At 36.3% G+C, this 15,437-nt stretch overlaps 1 protein-coding gene and 1 long non-coding RNA gene across 5 annotated transcripts in view; one reads left to right on the forward strand and one right to left on the reverse strand.

Moving 5' to 3' along the window:
• Window positions 1–15,437, reverse strand: part of LOC149481299 (Ig-like and fibronectin type-III domain-containing protein 2) — a 173,751-nt gene that overhangs the window by 57,695 nt on the left and 100,619 nt on the right. The window lies entirely within an intron of this gene.
• Window positions 11,419–15,437, forward strand: part of LOC149481301 (uncharacterized) — a 74,021-nt gene continuing 70,002 nt past the window's right edge. The window contains exons 1-2 of the long non-coding RNA XR_016316902.1: window positions 11,419–12,399; window positions 12,448–14,048. This is a non-coding gene — a long non-coding RNA (uncharacterized LOC149481301). The remainder of the gene's footprint in view (window positions 12,400–12,447; window positions 14,049–15,437) is intronic.

The following is a 15,437-nucleotide window of genomic DNA, read 5'->3' on the forward strand; positions in this document are numbered from 1 at the left end:
GGCCTTTCCCAATGAACGAGCAAACTAATGATTCGTGGACTTTGCTTTTATATTTTGGGACTATTCGTGATAAAGTATAGCTTCAATATTTTCACTACTTTTGTATATAGCAGATTTATAAGTATGTACTTAATTTTAACACAAAGCTAAATATAATGCCTACTTAAGAACATATTTTTCTGCTTAATATAACGCTTTTTATTATTTAAGTTGGCAACTCTATACGATCTTCCATCATAACTATAATTCAATTATCACACGAGAAATGCAATGAAAACTCAATTAAGAAACTGCACGTTTCTATCAAATTAACGTTCACAGCCAAAGCAAAGAGTAAAAACTAAAAGGTAAAGACCGATATATCACCAGCTAGAAGAAACGTGTATTATTTAATCCGTTTCCCCAATCGATACGCATTTTATACCCGGGAACACATTAAATATTTATAAACATGGCGCCCAAAGAGGGTCAGTTCTTTACACTACCTCTCTCGACCCGTAAACCTAAATAATATCGAGGTTGACCGACCGATTGATAAAATAATCGAATTGCCAAAAGGTTCCCTGTATCATAAAGGACGTAGCTTCATTTTACGATTTGGAAGCGTTGTTAAAACTACAAATGACTTACTTTCAAGGGGATTAAACGGATCTTTCTGACTTGGAAGTCTTTTCGATTGTACTTAAAGAACTATAGTTAAAAGAAATGACGCTTTAGGAATGATTAAGTAAATTAAAATAAAAGGAAGTAGATCTACAATATATCCGCTACACATGTATTTATTTGCCTTTCTAATTGAACTGGACTGGACTGTACAACATAAGTTAAATAATTTCCAGGTATTCCATAAAATTAAACATCATGAAATAAATTGTTTCTAACTCCAAAATTTCACACACGCGTAATAAAATCGAAACATCAGCTGTTTATAACCAAAATGTTATAGAATGGACCAAATTTTTATATTCATCCTTCATTTTTTATGTTTCCAAATTGTATCTACACTATTTATTTATTATAACATTAAATCCATTCTACACATAATAAAATATAACATACGTAGATAGGTAATAGAAATAAATCGGTTCCCTTCGGTCACCCTGGAGACCTTGCGGTCGTCGGGATAGACCCGATTTTATCAGAAACCCTTGAAATTGTCATTACCAACCATACCACGTTAATCGGTATCATAGATTTTTATGCGTTTTGCCAAATTGATTCTGGTCACATGTTGTGGGATAATGTTATGTATCATCAAGCATTTTAGGATAAATAAAATCACCTTATAATAATGATTATTATATTCATAGGTATTTCACGTAAAAATAAGGTAGTTCCAAGAACTATAATATCACATACATATAATATACCTAATACTATACATACTGTACTACTAAGTTCTCGTAGTCGTATATGTAGCCTAGCTATTTCACTACATAGCTATAGTATAAAACAAAGTCGATTTTTTTCCCTATGTCCCTTTGTACGCTTAAATCTTTAAAACTACGCAATGGATTTCGATACAGTTTTTTTAATAGATAGAGTGATTCAAGAGGAATGTTTAAGTATATATAGAAAGATTTGTATATAGAAATAGGGACAGAGAAAGCGACTTTGTTTTATACTATATATAGTGATAGTGATAGTGATAAGGTTTTAGACAAAGCGGAAGAAGCCGCGGGCGGTAAGCAGTAGTTTATAATAAAGAATCCATAAGTAACAACTCAGGAACTCCAAAAGTATCGGAATAATACATGATTATTTTTACCCAATAATATCTACTAGTTTTCCTATCTTATAAATATGACTTAAATGTACCTTCATCTCTTTTATCCATATGTTATAAGGTTGACAATACATTTACTTCCACGTCCATAAACATCGGAACAGAAACTTGTCAATACTTTCCAAGTTTTCGTCACCTTTTCTATACCTGTACATTGTTGGAGTCCGGTCGAAGTTAGGCTGGGAACATATTCAATGTATCTTTAACAATTTATTCTATGTTCCTATAAAAACTAGTGAAAAAACTTTTACTGAATCTGATCTTGCACTAAATAGCATTTTGTTATAGTTTATTTTCTATGTTTTCAATTCAACAATATATTTTAAGTTCCTATAAAAACTGTGTTAAGACTTTTACTGAATCTGATCTTACAAAATAGCACTATAGCTATGTTATTTTTTAATATTAATTTTATTTTTGTGAGTTATTCAACAATATTAATCTTTCCCTTTAAAAAATATTGTTTCTATCCAAATTATACACGAATCCATCGTCTGTACAAGCTTTAACCAGACAATACAAGTTGGAAAAACTTTTCGCACGGGTGTAAATGTAATCTATTGGGGGATGTCAAAGCGATCACTGTTACATCAGTGTACGGTGGCCTTTATTTGTGTTAAATATTGCTTCTAATTCACGTTACTAGTAACCAATATGTATTGTTTTTCTGTATTTTGACGATTCCAAAGCGCTTCCAAACGAAGTATAGACGGATAAATAAATGATTGAGTTTGAGTTTCAAGATGATAAATTCTTTTATGACTATTTTTCACAGTTGTCTGGTAGAGCCTTAGGTAGAGCTCATTCATATTGATGACGATATATTTCAATCTAAAACTATACATAATTATAATTTATAATATTACTAGCGGTCCGCCCCGGCTTCGCCCGTGGTACCTACATTGTTTAAACTATCCTATCTCTCAAGTTGGATCGAACTGCACATGGTGTGCGAATTTTATTATAATCAGTTAAGTGGTTTAGGAGTTCATTGAGGACAAACATTGTGACACGAGATTTATAGGTATATATTAAGATTATTTAGTCTCTCACTATATTTAGGTTTCATGGAAAGGGACGTTCTTGGTCATTTGGAAGGAAATAAGGAAATTATTATCTGTAATGAACATTGTGGTGCTTGACCGGTAAATCCAATTATAGTAAACTAGTGGTCCGACCCGGCTTCGCCCGTGGTACATATTTCGCAACAAAGGTAGCCTATGTCCTTTCTCGGGTATCAAAATATCTCCATACCAAATTTCATGCAAATTGGTTCAGTAGTATAGGCGTGATTGAGTAACAGACAGACAGACAGAGTTACTTTCGCATTTATAATATTAGTATGGATATTGATTTATATAAATGTAGCATACTAGCTTTTCGCCCGCGTAGAAAAATAAAACCGGCATAGTTCCCGCGAGATTTCCGAGATAAAAACTATCCCATGTCCTCTCTCGGATCTCAGAGTGTGTCCGATGAGGCGTGGAAAAGAGACAGACGTACAGAGTTACTTTCGCATTTATAACATTAATTTTAATTATTACAAAGTCAGGTTGATCCAACTGTGGGGGTTTACATTATAGATACGAGCCAACATTTGCAACTTCAATCGAATAGTTTCAATAGGTATATACCTACAATATTTCCTCCTATGACCTCTCTATCTATTGACGTTATCTTGCACCGGGTCTGATATAAATTTCACCCTCTATATCATCCCCTTCAAGCTAGTAAGCCGATCGATCTATACTTAGATACAATTTATGTTTTGGTGTATATTTACTTAGTTTTGGATTTCCCCTTTTATTGGTTACCTATACCAAATATTTGATACTTCATCATCGTCATCATCATGAACAGCCCATGTTTGTCCACTGCTGGCTTCTAAAGAGGCGAATCTATTGTGTAATTTTTACTGAAAAGTTTCAGATTCGGCAACGGTTTGATGTGAACTGGGCCGGAGTATTGACCTTATCAATCGGTTTCGTTCTAATTTTTTTGATACTTCATAAAATTTTAAAACATCTGTTATATTTTCCATAAAGGACAGTTATTTACATATAGACATTTTTTGTATAATTGAACTCTGAATACAGTTATATTTCACTAAAGACCAGTTCGACGCCCCCCGCGAATAATCCGGTAATGACCTATTACGGGGTTTTTCATGTTATGCGTTTTTCGGCATCTAGAAGTTAAAATACACCATGTAAATTTTTTTCAGAATTTTTCTATCTTTATTTACGAAGATATGAAAAATTACGCGTATATTCCATAAAATAACATTAAAATGTATTTTAAACGAATAATATGGTTTTAGATCTTTACGAAAAATAATATCAATATGCTTCGACAGTAAACATTGTTACGATATTATTCAGGTAAATGGTTTTCTACATTATTTAAGTAAGTGCTAGTACAGGCTTATTCGGGGTTTTATTAAGAAATCGATTTCCAGATACATTCATTATGGAGTGCAAGTATGCAAGGTATTGGTATGTAAGGTATAAACACTGCAATGCAATGCAAGGTATAAACACTTTCTATTACTGAGCAAATGATTTACACGGCCTTAGAAAAATTAAAAGAGATGAAAGTTTGATAGATAAACGAGGCAGGCATCAGAATAGACCACATCGAAACCTTCATCTTCATCTTCATTAGATGCTGGTCGTCCGACTCAGGTTCTACCTGCTGCCCACAATTATAAGCCCCCATCAGTATGGCTTCATGCCACAGAGGAGCACCGAGGACGCCCTCTATATACTGGTGGGCCATCAGAAATAAGAGGGAGGAGAAGAAGATTTCTGTTGTGGTATTTCTGGACATAAAGGGAGCCTTCGACAGCGCCTGGTGGCCAGTCATAAAGGTGCGGTTGGCCAAAGATGGGTGTCCGGGGAACGTAAGGCGGGTGATCAGCAGATACCTGAGTGGAAGAGGTGTGAAAGTTACCTAACTTTCACACCTCTTGTCCCCCGCATACCTGCGGATGTGAAGTGAGTAGAGAGACCAACAAGGGGTGCGTGCAGGGTTCCATAGGTGGGCCGCTCCTGTGGGTCCTCTTGCTGGATCCTCTGCTGTGGATGTTAGAGGAGATGGATGTGTTTTGTCAGGCTTTTGCCGACGACATTGTGCTAGTGTTTGATGGAGATACTGCTTTAGAAGTAGAGACGAAGACAAACTGCACATTGAGGAAAATTGACGAATGGGGTGTCAGAAATAAACAAAAATTCGCACCACACAAGACATGTGCCCTGCTCTCGACACGAAAATTAAAATTTGACATGCCACGACTTGTAATGGGGAGTGTGGACATCCAATATTTCGAAAGTATTAAGATACTGAGCCTTACTATTGATGGCGGCCTGATATTGACCGAAACGTCGGGAGCGTTTGCAAAAAGGCAATCGCCCGTTATAAGCTATTAGCAAGAGCAGCTAGAGTAAATTGGGGGCTTAACTCCCAAGTAGTTAAGACTATATATATCGCAGTTATAGAACCGACTATCTTGTATGCATCAGCAGCGTGGGCACCCACTACGGAAAAGATGGGGGTCCAAAAGAGGCTTAACACCGTTCAACGGGGTTTTGCCCAGAAGATCTGCAGAGCATATCGGACTGTCTCCCTGAACTCTGCGATGCTGTTGGCTGGGATTCTCCCTCTTGACCTCAGGATACTCGAAGCTTCGAGGCTTTATGAGATCAAGAGGGGTGTGTCGCACCCGGCGGTGTTGAGGGACAGGGAGGTGGAACGAATGGCTCTTGCGATTGAGGACCCACATTCGGCAGAGCAGGTAGAGCTGGGGCTCGGCTTGATAAATGAGGACACCTATGCTGACGTGGTTAACAGCCACGTCCACAGGGTCTATACGGACGGCAGCAAGATTGAGGGTCGAGTCGGAGCCGTCTTTTCCGTATGGAAAGGTGATGCCGAAACAAAGGCAATTAAGCTTGCGTTGCCACCGTATTGTACCGTCTATCAGGCTGAGCTCCTAGCGCTCAAAAGAGCAGTAGACATAGCCTGCAAGAGTGGAGCGGCAAAGGACGGTGTCCTTATTGACTCCAGATCGGCGCTCCAGGCGGTTACCCTGAGTTCCCCTCATCCCCTGACTGTACAAACACGGGCGGCCCTCCGAAAAGCTGCATTGCAGAGGCGGGAGGTCTCCCTGTTTTGGATTAAGGCGCACGCAGGGCGGGGAACGAACGGGCAGACGAGTTAGCCAAGGAGGCCGCTCTGGGGTCGAGGAGGAAACCGGATTACGATCTGTATCCTGTTTCATTCGTCAAGCGTATTTTGAGACAGGCTACGATCAGCGAATGGGATAGGAGATACGATGTAGGATTAACGGCCGGAGTCACGAAGCTCTTTTTCCCAAGCGCTGCTGCTGCATATAAGGTAGTCGGGAAAAAGACATCACACACCACACCACACAAGTATTGACTGGTCACGGTAGATTCGCATTCTGTGAGGTTCTGATGAGGATTCTGATTAAATTTTTAACTGTAATAGGACCATAGTATAATTTTCATGATTATGTAATCATGTGTAATAGTCGTGTCTTCAGTGCAGTGTCTATTTTTTATAATAATAATAACTATCGTGTTTTGTGAAACAATCCAAAGTTGTTTCATTTACTAAAATGTCCTGTATTTCATAAAATATACTATAATAATCATCAAATAATACTTAAGTAAACTATTCGAATAAACAGTAATAGTTATAACAATAAAATGTACGTTACTGTTAAACAATCGAATAACCAAATAATAGATTTTTACAAATGTTCAGTATACAAAACAAATAACACGAATATTAGCGCAACAAGATATTACTGTTGCCGTCGAAAATATAAATTTACACGAACAATATCGTAAGTGACATTACTGACCAGAGCTTGACCTACACTAGTATAGTAAAATGCATCCAGCTAAATTATAACGAAGCCCTTGGGACTACTTAAATTTTGTTGAAATAACCAGATAGCTGAAAAAATTAGCTTCCATATGCGATATTAAAAGTCTCTGATACTTTTTGTTTAATGGAGTTATTAAGGAAAAATGGTTTTTTATTTTTCCTGAACATTTTCACTTTTACGATTACCGGATTATTCGCGGGGGGCGTCGAGTTATACTAATAACTAAAAAACTTACTCTGCTATTAAAAAAACCTATTTCAGAACGAATACATATTCGATTAGTCAAAAATATTAAATATGCATAGTTTTAAGTTCATTTACCTCGAAAAACCTGAATTAAAATGTATAATATGTTTATACAGGTTTTGACAATTTTATAGCGAGAACATCTATTGTATCTCTAGATAAAATGTTTATGATCCGTCTTAACAGTATAACGTGTTCATCTGTGTGTCTGTCAGAACATGCAGACAGATTATTCGACTTATCTTTTAGAAGAGCAACTGTGGAGTTTCTTGCCGGTTCTTCTCCATAGATACTGATTTCCGAATCGGTGGTAAATGTTAAAAATATGTTATGACAATTCAAAAGTGCTTCTAGAAGAAGTCTAATTGAATAAATAAATATTTGAGTTTGAGTTTTACACGATCTTTCTTATTTATGGTGTTGTAATAAATTTGCGCCTTCAATAATCTGTGGTCACTTTTCATGTAATGGCAACATTTTGTTTTGTACTTCCTCTTCTCTGCGGACATTGCTCGTGTAACACGTATATTTTTCATCTTAATAAAGTTTTTCTTGTAAAACGTGCACCTGGGTTTTTATTGACTATACCAACAAGATAACAACAGGTTATGGGCCCAGACTACGAAACAAAATATAGTCAATCAGTATAAAAACCTACGAAGAAAAAGTAACAATAATTGTACCGGTCACGCCACGTGTTCTGAAGTGTAAAGATTCGTGGTAAAGTTCTTTCAACAACAATATCAGTATGTCGTCAAACACATTGGCATTAATTAAGAAATTAACAGGCCGCGATAATTACGCCACATGGCGTTTTGCTGTCCAAACATATCTTCAACACGAAGAACTGTGGGACTGCATTGTGGATGATCAGACATTGGACAAGAGAAAAGATACAAAAGCAAGATCAAAGATCATTCTTTTAGTTGATCCGGTAAATTATGTGCACATACAAGAAGCTAAAACTGCGAAAGAAGTCTGGGAAAATTTGTCTCGTGTCTTCGATGACTCCGGGCTGACACGGCGAGTTGGTCTTCTGCGTGACTTATGTAACACAACGCTTGAGGGATGTCCGAACGTTGAGGAATACGTGAGTAAAATTATGACTACTGCTCATAAATTAAGAAATATTGGTTTTCAAGTAGATGATGAGTGGCTCGGCACCATGCTGCTTTCCGGTCTACCTGAAACTTATAAACCAATGATTATAGCAATAGAAAGTTCAGGCATGAAAATTTCATCAGACTCCGTCAAATCAAAATTATTACAGGATGTCAAACAATCAAATAGTGATAGAGCTTTTGCTTCAAGTCAGAGATTTAATAATAAATGTAAAAGAAATTCTAAAGGCCCCCGCTGCTATACATGCAACAAATATGGTCATAAAAGTCCTGAGTGTAAATCAAATACAGTAAATAATGATCGGAAGATTTCTTATAAACCGACTAGCAGGTCATCATATGCTGCTGTATTTATAGCATCTTCTGAGTGCTCTGATTACTGGTATATTGATTCTGGCGCTTCTGCACATATGACAAAACATAAAAACTTATTCATAGAGGAATATACTTCAAATATTAAATCAATTAAAGTTGCAAACAACAAAACACTACCTGTTCAAAGCTCAGGAAAAATTAGCTTGAGTGTTTTTAACGATAGAGGCCATGAAAATGAAATAATATTTACAAATGTTTTATATGTACCTGAACTCACTACAAACCTGCTTTCTGTCAGTCAAATTGTTAACAATGGTGGCCAAGTAAGATTTAATAAGAATGGTTGTGCTATACTGAACAATAAAAATGTTATCATAGCTACAGCAAATTTGATTAATAATATGTATCGCCTAAATATGCCTGGTGGCTATGCATGCATATCTGATGTAATCAAGCAAGATACTTACCTGTGGCACCAGAGAATGGGTCAGTTGAACTTTCAGACGATGAAAAATATATGTGTTGCACTGAGTAATGTCCGCAGACCAACATCTGTCCGAAGACCAACAGATGTCCGTAGATCAACAGCTGTCCGCAGACCAACAGCTGTCCGAAGATCAACAGCTGTCCGTAGACCAACAGCTGTCCGCAGACAAACATCTGTCCGAAGACCAACAGATGTCCGTAGATCAACAGCTGTCCGCAGATCAACAGCTGTCCGTAGACCAACAGCTGTCCGCAGATCAACAGCTGTCCGTAGACCAACAGCTGTCCGAAGACCAACAGCTGTCCGCAGATCAACAGCTGTCCGTAGACCAACAGCTGTCCGTAGACCAACAGCTGTCCGTAGACCAACAGCTGTCCGTAGACCAATTACAGCTGTCCGCAGACCAACAGTTGTCCAAACGTACACAGCTGAGTACCTGGTTAATCGCTCTCCGACAAGATCGCTATCTTATAAAACACCAGAAGAGATGTGTACTGGATACAGATTTATAGCGTCTAATACAAGAAAATCAATTAAAAGCAGAGACGCTATATTCTTAGAATCAACAGTGAAAAGAGATTATGTGCCTATTGAATCAGCCACAAATAAAAGTTTAAATAAAACTCAGAATGTAGAAGAAATTGAATATGACTCGTCGGATGATAATATATCTGTTTAAATATTAAAAATAAAAGTGAAAGCTCTTACCTGTGCTATGGAGATCAACCAGATTATGAAGTTCTTATAATTATGAAAAAGCAATTAATTCTGTTGATGCTGCTAAATGGATAAAGTCAATTAACGAAGAACTTTATTCTCATCAACAAAATAACACATGGACTTTAGTGGATAAAACCCCTGATATGAAAATAATTGGTTGTAAATGGGTATTTCGCATTAAAGAGGAAACTACAGGTCCACGATTTAAGTCAAGGCTTTGTGCCAAAGGATATTCACAGACAAAAGGTATCGATTACCAGGAAACATTCTCTCCGACAGTCAGGTATGATTCCATACGTATTTTACTTTCAGAATCTGTCCAACAGAATCTTCAGATAATACAGCTAGATGTTAAAACAGCATTCCTGTATGGTGAGCTTGAAGAAGACATATACATGACCATACCAGAGGGCTTAACCTATGATGCAAACAAGGTATGTAAGCTTAATAAATCTTTATATGGCTTAAAGCAGGCTTCCAGATGCTGGAACTCTAAATTTGATACTGTTTTAAAGAAATTTGGACTAGTTAATAGTAAAGCTGATCAATGTGTGTATATTGGCACTATCAATGGAGAAAAATGTTACCTATGTCTGTATGTTGATGATGGATTATTATTTTCAAAAGATGAATCAACATTAAAGGAGTTGATCAATGATTTACAATCAATATTTGAAATTAAAACTTGCTCACTCAGAAACTTTGTGGGTATGGAAATAGAGAAAAGTGACAAGTATATTTTCATACATCAGTCAAGTTATATTGAAAAGTTATTAAACAAATTTAATTTATATAATTGTAATCCCAACAGCATTCCAGTTGATCCACATTTAAAACTAGAAAAAGGAGAAGGGGAAAATGAAAAGAACATTCCATATCGAGAGGCGGTTGGTTCATTGATGCATCTAGCTACAGTAAGCCGACCTGACATTTCATATGCTGTGAGTTTGGTAAGCCGTTTTTTAAATTCTTATGACAAAGACCATTGGAGCGCTGTTAAGAAAATCTTTAAATATTTAAAAGAGACTAAAGATTATGGTCTATGTTACACTCCAATGTCTGAACCTAACACAATCGTTGGCTATAGTGATGCCGATTATGCAAACGACCCCAGCACTAGACGTTCAGTCACGGGATATGTCTTTATGAGGAATGGAGGAGCAGTCACATGGGCTTCTCAAAGGCAGCAGACAGTTGCCCTCTCCACTACCGAGGCTGAATTCATGGCAGCCTGCGCTGCGACCAAAGAGGCTATGTGGGTTAAGCAATTGTTATGTGATATAGGTGAATTTAATCAAAAATCAGTATGTTTGAACTTAGACAACCAAAGTGCCATAAGTGTAATAAAAAAAATTAACTTTCATAAAAGATGTAAGCATATAGATATTAAATTTCATTTTATTAAAGAGAAATATTATAGTAAAGTTATAGATTTAAACTATGTATGTAGCGATGAGCAACTTGCTGATATCTTTACCAAACCACTGTCTAAAGTAAAATTTAGTTATCTGAGAGACAAAATTGGAATTCAATATTGTAACCAGTAACACTTGATTATTTATATTGTATAAGCCAATGTAAACTTTGTTTATAAATTATTTTAATTATTTTAATTTCATGTATTTCTGTGTATAAAAGGTAAAACTGTTTCTGTAAACTGTCTGTTAGAATTCTAACAAATATCAAGTGTTAAGTTATTAGTTTTCTTTTTGAAAATGTTAAGTTGTTTCTTTTATTTGTTTTGTATGAAGTTAAGATTGTTGAGTATTGTAGCAAACGTTAAATGAGAGCTATGCAGTAAATGTAAACTTTTGTGTACCGTGTAATATTTATTTATTTATTTATTCAAATTAAATACACACAACAGGCTACGATCTTGCCGGGTCCATAGGCGCCACATCAATTTTACGAGCAGATCGCAACCCAACAAAATGTGTACAATTACAATACTACAATGGGATACAGCTTAAAGTTATCTAAAGCGTATTACAATAAATTCATATTTAAAAATTCGATAATTCAATATTACATATAAAAGAAAGACAATAAAAATAATGGTTACATTACACAATACATTAACAACAAAACTAGGACATCATTTCAAGATTCGACAGACATGTTCTTTGAATATGTTTATTCGATGATCAAATATATCAAAATCGGGGAATCTTGTGGATAAATCATTGTACAAACGGCAGAAACGAGATATGGGGTTATAAAAGGAGGTATTATTCCTGGTTAAAGGTAAAGAGAAAGTTTTGTTAGTCCGGAAGCGAAATGAAGCATTAAAATTAACAGTTGACAGTAGTGACGGAGAGTGAATAGATGAGTGAACGATTTTATGGAGTGTTATGAGTTCTAGCCTCTGTCGACGCTTTTCCAACGAGACAAGATTAAATTTCTCAAGAAGACTTTCGTAGCTAGATCCACTTCGACCGATGTGGTAACGAAGAGAAACCAGCCTTAAGCAACGCTTCTGAAGTCGTTCAATGCGTTTGATGTGAATTGTATAGTGCGGTGACCATATGACACAGTTAAATTCTAGGATTGAACGAATCAGGGTTTCAAATAAATGTAAAAGACTAGATGGTGTTTTAAAACCCTTCGTGATCCTTGAGATAAACCCAAGGAGACGAGAGCTTCTATTGATAATATCATCGAAATGACTTCTAAAAGACAATTTATCGTCAAAGTAAACACCGAGATCTTTAATGACGGAAACACGAGGAAGAACCTGACTGTTAAAACTGTAATTAAAATTTAATTTGTTAAACTTTCGCGTAAAGCTTATAACAGCACATTTATGAACGTTCAGGGTCATTTGGTTAAGTTCACACCATTTCGCTATAGAATCTAGGTCATTTTGTAGTATATAAGCATCTTGAATATTGGCCACAGTGGAGAATACCTTTAAGTCGTCAGCATACATAAGAGATGGGCATTTTAAGTTGTCGATGAGGTCATTGATAAATACGATAAAGAGTAAGGGTCCGAGATGGGACCCTTGCGGGACGCCAGAAGGTATTAGAACAGGTGAGGATAATGAGCCATTAAGAGCAACAAGCTGACTACGGTTGGACAGGTAGGAAGTAATCCATCGGAGTAAATTACCATGTATTCCCCAAGCACTTAGTTTATTACAAAGTATAATGTGGTTTACTCTATCGAAAGCCTTGGAAAAATCGGTATAGATGGCGTCCACTTGTTGTCTTTTTTCAAAAGCAGAGCATAAATATGAGTGGTAAGTCAGGAGATTTGTAGTTGTCGAGCGTTGTCTTATAAATCCGTGTTGATTCGGAGAAATCAAGGGAAGGAGATGAAAATACAGTGTATCGTAGACTACTGCTTCAAATAATTTAGCCAGGCAAGATAGTATGCTAATCGGTCGGTAATTCTCACAGCTCGATTTGTCACCAGACTTCAAAATGGGTATTATGTGAGCCGTTTTCCATACCCTAGGAAATGTACCAGTCTTCAGGGATTGATTAAACATGATCGTTAATGGAATCGCCAATTCCTTGCAACAATTTTTTATAAAGAGGGGTGGTATTCCATCTGGTCCTGCTCCCTTACGCACATCAAGTTTTCGAATTGTTGTAATAATCTTCTGCTTACTGACTGCGATGTTGTTGAGTACAGAGTTGCTTAAAGATGCAGAGAATGTATTATCGGTAAATGATGAAGTGGAGGATTGCGCGCCTTGATAAACAGAATTAAAATAATTAGAAAACAACTCACATATCCCCCTACTATCAGAACATGCTAGATCACCATACTTCATCGTCTTAGGAATTGAGGACTTGGAAGATTTCTTATCATTAACGTACCGCCAAAAACATTTAATATTATCCTGCAAGGCACTTTCAGTTGAGGAGATAAAGTTATTATAAGATTTAGAAATAAGCAATTTACTGCGACGACGTAATAGAGAGTATGTATCGTAATCGCGTGGATTTTTAAACTTTTTAAATTTTTTGTGAAACTTTAATTTTTCACGAACACATCGTTTCAATGCAGGCGTAAACCATAAGGGAAATTCATCGGTTCTTTTGGATGTTAAAGGGCATGTATCGTGAATGATTTTATTTATTATGCCGTAAAATATATCGACGTTGACGTCAATATCGTTGGAACAAAGCACGTTGTTCCATTCAATTTGAGAAACTTCATACCGAGCACGCGAGAAATTACACTTATTAAAATTGGGACGCTTAGGTTGTTTGAAGCGGGGTGATGGGCAGTGATTAACTGTATAATTTACAGTAACTGACAATGCGGGATGGTGGCGGTCAACTCGGCTTATGGGGTCTGCATCATTTACTGAAACACTAGTTATTGTTGATAAGACTAAGTCAAGATAACGATTATTAATGTTCTTAATATGATTAAATTGGTAAAAATTGCAAAGATTAATAGATTCTAAGAGAAGGTTAGCTTTTTGATCCCGTGGATTAGAAGGTAATAGTGAGAAATTATCGGAGCTTTTCAGCCAATCAATATTAGTAGTATTAAAGTCACCAAGGCATATAAATTCGTCAGTATTATCAGATTGAAGAACTATATTATGAATAGATTGATAAAAACTTTTGATATAGGGTAAAGTTAAATCTGGTGGTAAGTAACATAAACATAAATGTATACACCTATTATTTGATTGGGATGGGATAATCGTCACCCAAAGATCTTCAATCACACTTTCCCATTGATACTTACGAACTACATTAAGCCTTTTATTTATAGCAATTAAAATTCCTCCACCCTCTTTCTTTGTAATATTCGTTGTGTATCTATCTCTTCGATAAATGATATAGCGATCATCGAACAATTCGTTGTCATTTATAGAGTCGTTTAAATTTGTTTCGGTTAAACAGATGATGTCGTAGTCGTTACTTAAGATATTAAGATAAATGTCCTTAGTTTTAGATCTTATCCTATTTACATTTTGATAAAATACGTCCATAAAATAGAAAAAATAAAATGACAACATGTACATAAGTCCGTGTGAGTTAGATTAAAACTAAAGTGCACTGAGAGTGTCAATGTTTTTTATTAAAATAGCGTTAGATGACTCATTTCGACGTACGTAAATCTTTCCAAAGCGAACCCAAACAAATTTAAAAGATTTTATTTTCGCCGTCCGTCTAGTTTCGTAGTAAAGGTATTTCATTTCAGGTGATAAATGCTCTGCAACATAAATTTTGGCAGGTGAACCTTCTATACCCAGGTGGGATGAGTTTATGTGGTCATTAGGGTGATTTTTGTTGTGACGGTGAATAGCAGAAATGATTTCATCTCGCTGACGCGAAGATCCAAGCGTAACTAGAATATTACGAGGTCGTGGAGAAGATTGCGTCCTAGTAACACGACGGCAGGCGCGAATTGATGGGTCATCGCATTGTATTTTACACACCTCACAGAGTTTTTTGAATAGGGCAACAGTGTTCTCGTCTTTTCGCTCGGGTACAGAGTGAATCTCAAGATTACAAGATCTGGAAATGTTATCTATGGTCTCTATTTTCGAGTTTAATTTTATGACGGATTCCCGTAAACGCGCGTTCTCAGTCTGGACCTCTTTTAAAGTTTTAGAGACAGACGTCAGTTTAGACTTTAATTCTCTTTGCTCGTCAGCCAGGAAATCGGTTGTTTGTGTGAATTCTGATCGAAGTTTATCTAAGGCTGTGTTTATTTCTGACTTTATGGCGATTAATACTTTTTCAGAAATTGTCTCGACTATATTCTGCAGTTTTATATCGAGCAGTTGACCGAATTCACTGTATGGAATAGAATGCGGGTCAAGATGTTGAGGTTTGGCTAATGTTTCATCGTCGCAGGACATTACTGAAATGT

The sequence above is a fragment of the Colias philodice genome, chromosome 17 (assembly GCF_061535455.1).
Source record: "Colias philodice isolate Cphi_HAF_F1 chromosome 17, ilColPhil1 Martin Lab GWU primary, whole genome shotgun sequence".
In the NCBI taxonomy this organism is placed as follows: Eukaryota; Metazoa; Arthropoda; class Insecta; order Lepidoptera; family Pieridae; genus Colias; species Colias philodice.